The sequence below is a fragment of the Sminthopsis crassicaudata genome, chromosome 6 (assembly GCF_048593235.1).
Source record: "Sminthopsis crassicaudata isolate SCR6 chromosome 6, ASM4859323v1, whole genome shotgun sequence".
NCBI lineage: Eukaryota > Metazoa > Chordata > Mammalia > Dasyuromorphia > Dasyuridae > Sminthopsis > Sminthopsis crassicaudata.
This window is the reverse complement of record NC_133622.1, coordinates 198,447,278-198,458,657: the sequence shown is the minus strand read 5'-3', so window position 1 is coordinate 198,458,657 and position 11,380 is coordinate 198,447,278. Positions and strand designations below refer to the sequence as shown.

Here is an 11,380-nt window from a genome sequence, read left to right as displayed (position 1 = left end):
AATTAACCTTAAACTATCAAGCAAGTTGTTGGAGAAGGAAAAGTTTTAAAAAGGAACAGAGGAGGAAGTGTGAGGAAAAAAGGAAAGATCAAGATCTTGCCCTAGAGCAAGAGGATTTAAATGAGGAATTATGGTATGATTCTCTTGAAGAAGCTTCAACCCTGCCTAGAGAACAGATTATTGGCAGGCCCACATCCACCCCACCTTCAGAGGTGGAGGAAGAAGGAGGGGAAGAGGCAGAAACACAAACAGAATTGCCTGTGAAGCAGCCTAAGCCTATGACAAGATTAGAAAAAGCATTGGTTAAAGCTAAGAGAGAAGGACAGGATATAAGTGATTTTATACATGCATATCCTGTGATTGAAAATATTGACTCTGTAGGTCAAAAAAGGAGAAGATATGCACCTTTAGATTTGAATAAAATTAAAGATTTGAAAAAAGGTTGTACCCTTTATGGGGCTACATCAGCTTATGTTAAAATGTTACTAGATGGTTTGTCTTATGAAGTCCTAACCCCAAATGATTGGAAATCCATAGCAAGGACATGCCTGGAACCTGGAGAAAATTTATTATGGCTTGTGGAATTTCATGAATTATGTAAAATTCAAGACAGATGCAATTTGGAAATAGGAGTTAACACACAATTCACTTTTGAGCACTTGGCTGGTGAAGGTTGGTATGGAGAGAATTCAGAACAGATTAATTATACCATGATAATATATGAGCAAATTGCTAAGGCTGCAATAAAAGCTTGGGGTGTCCTTCCTGGACAGAAAGATCGTGGAGAGGCTTTCACTAAAATACAGCAAGGTCCCAATGAACCTTTTGCAGATTTTGTGGGACATTTGCAAACTGCTGTCAAAAGAACTATTGGAGAAAATTCAGCTACAGAAATAATGACCAGACATCTGGCTAAGGAAAATGCCAATGAGATTTGCAAAAGAATTATATGGGGATTAGACAAAGATGCTCCTTTAGAGGAGATCATAAGACGCTGTGCTACAGTGGGAACAAATGCTTTTTACACCCGGACAATGATGAACGTGGAAAGACAGGGTCCCTCCTGGCAAGGGCCTTCTAGAGAAACTCGGCGATGTTTTCAATGTGGAAAAATTGGGCATCTAAGAGCTCAGTGTAGATATGGAGATACAGTGAGAAGACAGGGTGAGAGAAGACCTAAAACTCCATGTCCAAAATGTCACAAGGGCCTCCACTGGGCCTCCGAATGTAGATTGACACAGGGAAATGACAGGTGGGGCCCAGCTTCAGCCCCCGAAGTGGGGCATGATGGCAGCCGAGGTTACATCCAGAGAATTTTAAGACATGATCAATCAGCCAAAAGGCAATCAGATGGAAGAAAGGGATTGAAATTAGGAAAAATAGACTTGTGTGCAGTAGAGACTACCGAGATACTCCCTGGAGAAGTGAAATCTGTTCCTGTTGAGCCTATGGATCCTTTGCCTCCAGGCACAGTAGGCTTGACCATTTCACCTTCTGAGAGTGCCTACAAAACAGTGTCCATCCATACACTGATGTGGGAAACTGGAGAACGTGTATCTAATATCCCAGTCACTAACACAGGCAGACAACGTGTGATTTATCAACCAGGAGAAGTAGTAGCATCAGGCATATTGTTACGTACCCCTAATAAGCAACCTCGTGATAGTCGCCTAGATTTTGACTCCAATGAACAAAATCCAGGAATATATTGGACAGCAGCTGTGACAGCTGACCGACCTATGCTTACTATTTATATAAACGGAATACCATTTGAAGGATCGGTAGACACGGGTGCAGATCGTACAGTTATTAGAGGTGCCAATTGGCCCGGTCACTGGCCAAAGATTAAAGCAGACATGTCTGCTATATGTCTGGGGTGGGAGGATCAATAGCCCCAGAAGTTAGTGCTAGGCCTTTGAGATAGGTATTTGAAGGAGAAACAGGAGCTTTTACTCCTTTTGTGGTTGAAAAAATCCCCATCAATCTGTGGGGAAGAGACATTTTACAGCAGATAGGATTACAAATAAGCACTTCAGCTTTTTAGGCAGGGCTGCTGTTGAAGGCCTACCTGCACTTTCACCAGTTCCTATTCAGTGGAAGACTGATTCACCAGTGTGGGTAGAACAGTGGCCCTTAAGAAGTGATAAAATTCAGGCCTTATTAGACATAGTGCAAGAACAACTTGACCAAGGACACTTGCGGCCTTCTCTAAGTCCTTGGAATTCCCCAGTATTTGTGTTGAAAAAGAAATCTGGAAAATGGAGGATGTTAACTGATCTAAGAAGAGTAAATGAACAGATGGAAACTATGGGAACTCTTCAGCCTGGACTTCCATCTCCTACTCAGTTGCCAAGAGAATGGCCTCTATGGGTTATAGACATTAAGGATTGTTTCTATTCTATCCCTCTAGATAAGGAGGGTATGAAAAGATGTGCTTTTTCAGTGCCTAGTGTTAATTTGGCCGAGCCTTATAAAAGATATGAATGGACAGTTTTGCCACAGGGAATGAAAAACAGCCCTACTATGTGCCAAATGTATGTTGCTGCTGCTCTTGCTCCAGTAAGAAAAGCCTTTCCAAAAGTAATATTGTTACATTATATGGATGATATTTTGGGATGTGCACCTGAGGAACAAATGTTAGAAGCATGTCTACAAAGGACCATGGAAACATTAAAGTACTACAAACTGCATATAGCTACAGAAAAAATTCAAAGACAGGCTCCTTTTCAATATTTAGGATATCAAGTATATCCTAAGACACTCACAGTACAAAAGCTTTCTTTAAGAACAGAGAAGTTGAACACCTTAAATGACTTTCAAAAATCAATAGGAGATATCCAATGGATGCGTCCAGTGTTAGGCTTAACTACCAATCAACTACAACCTCTATATGACATTTTAAGGGGAGACAGTGCTTTAAATTCACCACGCCAGCTTACAAAAGAAGCACAAAATGTGGTTGAAAGAGTCACTCAAAAACCCTTGGAAATATCAGTTTTTGCTACAAAAGAGGCACCCACAGCAGTCCTTCATCAAGGAGACAGAGTGATTGAGTGGATGAACCTCCCAGCACAACCAGAACAAAGCCTTACACCTTACCCAGTGCTTGTGGCTAGGATTTTATTAAAGGCTATTAAGAGAGTAACACAATTATCTGGAATAAGTCCTGAAAAAATATACACATTCTATACTAACGCACAAATTAATGTATGCTGTGAGACCATCCCAGAATGGCAAATTTTATTGGCCACCGCTCCAAATTTTGCACATGGATCTCCATTAAAGATTACCCGGCTACTACATAATTGGCGATGGATCTTTGAAGAAAAGGTTTCCAAGGTTCCTCTTAAAGGACCAACAATCTTTACAGACGCCTCCAAAGAAAATATTTGTGCTGTATACTCTCATGATTTAACCATAAAGAGAGTAATCAGGACTCCTTTTCAATCCACTCAACAGAATGAATTATTTGCTATCATGCTAGCTCTTACTTATTACCCAGGAGACGTAAATATAATTACTGATTCAGCTTATTCTGTAGGTGTAGTACAAAGAATTGCCACAGCCCAAATAAAATTTGCAGCCTCTAATATTTATCAGCTCTTTAAGGAACTTCAAGAGCAAGTGAGAAAACATCCAGGCAAGATTTATATCTTGCATGTCCACTCACATAGTGGACTTCCAGGTCCCATTTTTGTTGGAAATTCAAAGGCAGATAGCCTTCTAACGATGTTAGCCAGTAGTCCTTTATTTCAGGAAGCACAAGAATCTCATTCTAAATATCATCAGGCTGCTCGAGCTTTACGTTTACAATTTGGAATCACAAGAGAGGAAGCTAGGAGCATAGTAAAAAGCTGTACAGCTTGTCTTCCTTGCCATGCTCCTACACTCCCTCCAGTGAAGAATCCTCGTGGTTTGAGACCCAATGAAATCTGGCAAATGGATGTGACCCATTATAAATCTTTTGGTCGTCTATCTTTTATCCATGTCGTGGTAGACACCTTTTCAGGATTCACATTTGCAGTGCCAGCAGCAAAAGAGACAGCCCGAGTGGTCACTGAATTCCTTATACAAGCATTTGCAATTATGGGTGTGCCACAAGCAATAAAAACAGACAATGGACCTGCATATACGTCCAAACATTTTACACACTTTTGTGCACAGTATAAGATTTTACATACCACGGGCATACCCTTTAATCCTCAAGGGCAGGCAAGAGTAGAGAGAAGAAACAGAGATATTAAGACACTCCTCCAAAAACAAAAGAAAGGGGGAGCCACAGGTAACCCTAGAGAACTTCTAAATTTAGTTCTCTATACCATTAATTTTCTAATTTTTGACAAAGATGCACTGGCTGCGGCAGACAGGTTTTATAACCCACCAGAAGGGCAGTGTCCAGTGCGAGCAGCTCCACTGTCCTTAGATAATCGCCAGGTGATGTGGAGAGATCCAGAAAGTGGTGAATGGAAGGGACCAGGTAGGTTAACTGCCTGGGGGAGAGGGTTTGCTTGTATTTCTTCAGCAGGAGAAGGAATCAGATGGGTGCCAACGAGTCATATTCGCCTTGTCCATCAGAGAGAGACAGAAAAAGAGAAAGACCTCAAAATAAAGGAGAAGATCTAAGAAACATCTTACACCGAAAGAGCATGGCTAATAAAAAGACTGTTAAAGAAGTTTAAAACCAGCAGGAATCATTGGACTTCCTCATACAAGATGAGACTAATGGACAATGGATTTATGGACATTTATAAATTTTCAATTTATGATTATTTGATTATGTTATATACTTCTAGCATGTGTTATGTTACTATGTTACTATGTGCTTATGTAATTTATGTAATTATCTGTAATACTTCCCATATTGATGGCTTTAGGTTTCAAGGTCATGACTGTCCTATGTTCTAAATCAAAAGAAAGGGGGAGATATTAGGATTACTAGGTGAGAACTCACGTTGTCTGGACAGTGACAAGGTGAGAATTCAGGTTGTCTAGACAATTACAAGGTGAGAACTCAGGATGCCTTGATAGAAGGAGCAAGCTCATTGGCTAAAGTGGTTCTTCCCAGAAGCCCTTGCATTATGCCACGCCCTTTCTCTGGGAGGATAAAAGAGGCAACAGTGGGCCTGGAAAGTCAGTCTGCCTGGAGAAGGATAAGAGCTGGAAGAGATTCAGAGCCAGGATTCAAGGAGAAGACTCTGCACTAAGTCTGGCTTGATGCAGCTCTCTGCAGGAAGGGGAGTCACTTCTCTGGACAAGAGTTAACAGCAACTACCTGGAGACAACAGTTCACTACAGGAAGAAGAATCTGTCTGAGAGATGTGAGTAGACACAGCAGATCTCTTCCCAGAGAGTGATCCAGCAGCTTCTGGAGACGACAACACGCTACATGGTATTATGGAGTTTTTTCTTTTAAAAAATTATTTGAGGAAAGCTTTTTATTTACAAAACATATGAAGGGGTAAGTTTTTAACACTGACCCTTGCAAAACCTTCTCTTCCAACTTTTCCCCTCTTTCCTTCCACCTCTTCCCCTAGATGACAGGTAATTACATGTTAAATATGTGAAAATATATGCTTAATCCAATGTATGTAAAAATATTTGTACAATTATCTTGCTTATGCATAGATTTTCTTCCTAGTTCTTTTTGTTGACATCATTTTCCCCAATAGAATATAAACTTTGCGGGCAAGACCATTTTGTTTTTACCTTTATGTCTCCAGGGTCTAGTGAAATATACGACCCCTAGTAAGTATGTAATATATGTTTGCTCCTTGTTTAATTGAGCTTTGCTGATTGAGTAGTCTAAGGAAGATGGATGAGGTGGGCTACCAGATGAATGATATGGTCACAAAGGACACAGGGACCAGAAACTGGGGACATGAGTAGAAGCACCAGCGGGAAAGGGAGCCAAGCCCACATATTGCTCTTGGGATGGAGCCTAGGGTTTGGCTGCAAAGCAGAAGGAGCTAGGGCCACGGTTAAGACCCCAGACCGCTTCATCCGGTACCTTTCATCATGTAGAATTTGGAAAACACCCCATTGAACGCTGCAGATCTAGAATCCCCTTGTTAATTAGGCCAGGGTTGTCTGTACAAGACAAGATCTGTTTCAATCTCGCCTCTATTTTGCTGACCTGTTGCCTCAGTTTCTTTAACTGAGAGAGTGGATATTAGCACCTACCTCCCAGTGATGTTCAGGAGAGAATATGTGTAAAGTGCTTAGCACAGTGCTTGGTACATAGGAGTTTAATAAATGCTTGTTTCCTTAATAAATATTGGTAAATCGGAAGTGATTCGAAGTGGAAAAATGGCAGAGCTACCAAGGAAAAACTCCAACAGTTCTTGCCCTCAAGAAGGTGGTTTTCTGTAGATGAGACCCTCCAAGCCCAAGCCCAGAAGTGGAAAGCCCAAGATGGAGGATGAGAAGGTGCTGTCAGAGAGCAATCCAGACCTCCTCCTCTTCCACCCCCTGGGAGGATTCCCAAGGCCAAGCTAAGGACTAGCTCTGGAAGCCGGCTTGACTGGCTTGTCCAGGGTCTTCTGGGGCCCTTCAGCCAATTAAGGCTGCATCCTGCTTGGGAGTTAGTTTGGTTTCATTTTCTTGCCAGAGCCTGTACATCAATTCCCAAGAGGTATTGTTCCAGCTTTATCAATCAGTGCAAACATCTTTTGTGGCTAACCTGACGTTTGCCACTATCTATGGAATCAAATCAGACGGGGTTTTCCCATCTCCAATCTTGCCGTCTCCAGAGCACCCATTTGCTTTTCTAGCACTCTTACTATCCCCCTTCTTCATCCAGGGGATTTAGGTTCCCAGCTTCTGAAGAAAGGTTAGATTTTCAGAAACAGAAGTTTGACATTTCAGTCATATAGATTATAATGAGCACAAGTCAGGCAGAAGAAACTTCAAAGGGGGAATGGGGGGCTCTAGCACAAGCCTGTGGGGACACCAATTATTTTCTGGCTCAGCCTTCCCCTAGAGCTGAGGGGAAGCACCTGGATGCAAATCTCTAAGCCAGTCCCTTGTCATTCTGAATTGCCCTTCTGGTGTAGAATGGCTGCTCTGCTCCTCCAGGAAGATCCAAAAGACTTCAGCAGGGCCAGTTCCGAGCTTCTCTGGAACTTCTCTGGCTAGAACACAACAGCCCTGCTGCTTGTTAACCCCCACTACCTCTTTGCTCCCAGATTTTCAGACGGTCCCCAGCCTCTGATGGCAAAGGGCCTGCTTACAGTTTTTTCACAATCTCAAAGAAGAACAAATCTGCCTCCCTCTCTTATTCCCAAACCCAGATAGGATAGCCAGCTTTACCCATCAGCAGTATGGGCTAGCTGCAAATAAGGGAAAAATGTTGTTTACCCAATAAGTTTGCCAACAAGTATTTCTTTAGGATTAACCAGCTGGCAAATATAATCATCAGATAGTAAAGAAGAAACTGGGAAATATCACTAATCATGTGGGAGCTGAAAGAATGACAACTTGAAACTTTTGGAAACAGAAAAAAAACATTTTTTATTTTTAAAAACACATCAAACTCAGAAACATCATCTCTCCCCTTCCCCCCACCAGTACAATAAACTCCAAAGTATAGATATCAAAACTCCCCAACAATCAAACTCAGAAACATCCTCTCTCCCCTTCCCCCCACCAGTGCAATAAACTCCAAAGTATAGATCAAAACTCCCCAACAACAATCTAAATCCCGTTTCAAGTAGATTTCCAAAGACATGTTTTCAATATCGCCAGAATCTGGTCACTCTGGCTTCAGTATCTCCTTTGCTTCAGTACTGGCTTATAGGTTGCCTGAAAAGATAAAATGTTAAAGCATAAGTGAAAGATATGTGTCCATTTGATATACTGGAAAAACCATCCACAAACTGCAATATTTTGGGTGGGGGTTGTATGTATATTTTAATCCAGCTATTCATTCTCTTCTGCCTATAAATCTCTTTTCTACTTCTAAATCCCTTTTTTTAATCTAAAAATCTCTTTTCTACCTATAAATGGCTTTTCTTCCTATAGAGCTGTTTGCTACCTATAAATCACTTTTCTTCCTATAAATCACTTTTCTACCTATAAACTTTTCTACTATAAATCTATCTTTTCACTTATCTATCCATCATTATCTTTTTAACTATGCATCAAGTGTATCTATTCAATCTATTTGTTTATCTTCTCTATCCCATTCATCCATCACCAGGAATCTATGTATCGAGTCTATCAGTCTATTAGTCCACTCATGCATTCTTCTATTCACATACTACTCCCTTTTCCTGTCAGGATCCAACTGGGTTGTTGGGAAGAGAACATCACCTTGAAGTCAGAAAACTTTGGGTGTTCTCCGGCATGTCACAATGAGCATCACACAATGAGGTCTCCATGGCCAAGGTAAGCAAGTCAACTGCTCATCTGATGAGGATTGTGCTCAGGCTTTATGCGCAAGTCTTCTTTTAACAATATTTTTTAGGAAACCTCTTTATTTAGAAAACATATGGACTTCCGGACAAAGGAGTAGTGGCAGTAGTAGGAGGTGGAGGCGTAGAAGAAGTAGGAGTAGTATGAGTAGTAACAGTAATAGGAAGAGGAATAAAAGTAGTGATAGAAGTAGTAAAAAGAGTAGTAATGATAAAAGTAATAGTAATGGTAGTAGTACTAATAATAATAGGAGTAGGAATAATAGTAGTAGAAGAAGTAGTAATAGCAACAGTAATAATGATAGGAATAGGAGTGACACTAGTAGGAGTAGGAGTAGCAGTAGCAGTAGGAGTAATAGTAATAGTAAAAGTGGTAGTAGAAATAATAGTAGTAGTGGTAGTAAAAGGAGTATTAATAGGAATAGGAGCAATGATAGTACTAGTAGCAGGAGGAAGAGATCTAGAAGGAATAATAACAATAATAAGAGTGGCAGTAATTGTAGTAGTTGGTGGAAGAGTAATAGTAGTAATCGTAGGAGTAATACTAATAGGAGTAGGAAGAGGAGTAATAGTAGAAATAGTAGTAATAATAATAGGGGTAAGAGTACAAGTAATAATAGTAGTAGTAAGAGAATTATCTGACCTTTACACAGTGCTTCACCATCTCCCGAATTCTATAGATCATCTCCTCAAATGCTACCCCTAAGGCTCAGACCAAGTCTTGTGGGAACAGCCAGACTCTCCCATCCTTGGGCCAGGGAGATGCATGTCCTGTTATTTTGGGTTCGGTACCTGTGTTCCAGGCTTCAGGGAAGAAACGAGATCTTTCAACATTTTGGCTTCTGATATTGTCACCCCACCAACCACAAAGAGGATCTGGAGTGGATGGTCACTGGGATGAGGGCGGCCCACCTCTAACAGTCACCACAACAAGGATGGGGTCAGCCCTCAGAAGGGAATGCCAGGTTAATGTTGCTACAAATGAACTATATAAAATCCAAGAGAAAATATATGACTCATTAATGATCAAATACAGATCTTACATTAGGACACAATGTCGCTAGATTTTCACTGTGGAATCACAATTTTAGAACTGGAAATGTAGTTTCCTAGTGGTCATGGAGCTCAACTATCTCATTTAACATGTGAGGAAACTGAGGCTCAGGGAGTTTAAAGTGATAATATAAAGTCATGAAAGTAAGAAATAAACAGCAGAGCAAAATACCACTTGTTTAATGTTACTTTATTACAGTGTCTTTCCCCTACCCCATCCCACCACTTTTTTTTTTTAAGAGTAAATATGTTTAGTTATAGGTTAGAAGATTGGAGTATGGAAATATACACACACATATATGGACACCCATACACCCATATATAATGAACACTTAGAGGTAACACGATAGTATTAACAGGATCTGTTTGAATCTTGTCTCTGCCACTTACAACTTGTATGCGCTTGAACAATATATTAACTATACTAAACCTCCTTGTGTCTCAGTGACTTTCTTTGTAAAATATGGAAGTAGAAACCCTGAAATATTGCTGCCAGCTCAAAATCCACGATGCTGTGACTCTACTTGAAAACAAATAGTTCTCAGAGCCTTATCCTCTGTGGAGCAAACATGATTGTATCATTCCCAATTTACAGAGGAGGAAATTGAGGCAAACACAGATTAAGTGACTTGCCCAGAGTCCTACAGCTGGTGTTTCAAATCAGTTGCTGATTCAAGGGAGGTCCAACAGTGTTATCCACTGAACCAGCCAGCTGCCTATAATTTTAGAAAAAGTCTTCATCTATATGTAATTGAATTTAACAAGCATTTATGAAACCTCTAATATGAGCAAGTCATCTTTTTTCTGGGAACCAGCCATAGGATGAGGAAAAAGAAAATAGTTTCTGAACTAAAAGAATTTGCTTTTGTTTGTTTGTTTGCTTTTAAGTGTAGGCTCTCTATTTCCCAGATTATTTGTACTTCTAGTTTATATATAGGGCTAGTCAGCAACCAGGCCCTACCTTGATCTCCTATTAACACTGACTGCAGGAGGGAAGCTGCAGGTACATTATCTCTATGTAGATGCTTTACCTTCATGAACAGGTTAAATCCCGTTTTAAGTCGATCCCGAGGCTTAAGATGCGTTCAATATCGCCAGCATCTGGTCACAACTGGTTCAGTATCTCCTCTGCTTCAGCAGTGGCTTATAGGATGCCTGAAAAGGTAAAATGTTACAGCATAAGTGAAAGATATGTGTCCAATTGATCTACTAGAATAACCATCCACAAAATGCAATTTTGGGGGGGCGTGGGGGAAGAGGGGAAGAAAGAGAAGTCAACAATTTCCCAAGCCAGATAGAAAGCAACCATTTTAGCTTCTATAATATTGAAGAATAAAATATAATAGTTTAATACTGACGTGAAGGCAGTCTCAATCTATGACAGCAGCCCTTGGTATCATGCTGATGAGGGCCCAAATGGATCTCTCTCTCCAGTAATTTATTTACTGATTTACCTAACCCTCCATTGACTCCTTCATTATCTATGTATAATTTAAGGCAGCTATTCATTCTCTTCTGCCTATAAATCTCTTTTCTACCTATAAATCTCGTTTCTTCTCCTAAATCACTTTTTTAACTATATATATCTCTTTTCTACCTATGTATCGCTTTTTTCATATAAATCTCTTTTCTAACTATAAATCACTTTTTTTTCCTATAAATATCTTTTCTACCTATAAACTTTTCTACTATAAATCTATCTTTTCACTTATCTACCCATCATTATCTATTTAACTATGCATCAAGTGTATCTATTGAATCTATTTGTTTACCCTATCTATCCCATCTATCTATCAGCACTTATCTATGTATCTAGTCTATTAGTCTATTTGTCCACTCATCTATTCTTCTATTCACATACTACTCCCTTGGCTGTCAGGATCCAACTGGGTTGTTGGGGCGAGAACATCCCCTTT

At 40.2% G+C, this 11,380-nt stretch overlaps 1 long non-coding RNA gene across 1 annotated transcript; it reads right to left on the bottom strand.

The window, feature by feature from the left end:
* Positions 1-7,483: 7,483 nt before the first annotated feature.
* On the bottom strand, positions 7,484-11,352 carry LOC141545581 (uncharacterized). The gene is made up of 4 exons (XR_012483076.1): positions 10,823-11,352; positions 10,496-10,619; positions 9,055-9,215; positions 7,484-7,800 (listed from the first exon to the last, which is right to left on the bottom strand). It is a non-coding gene; the product is annotated as an uncharacterized LOC141545581 (long non-coding RNA).
* Between the last annotated feature and the right edge of the window lie 28 nt (positions 11,353-11,380).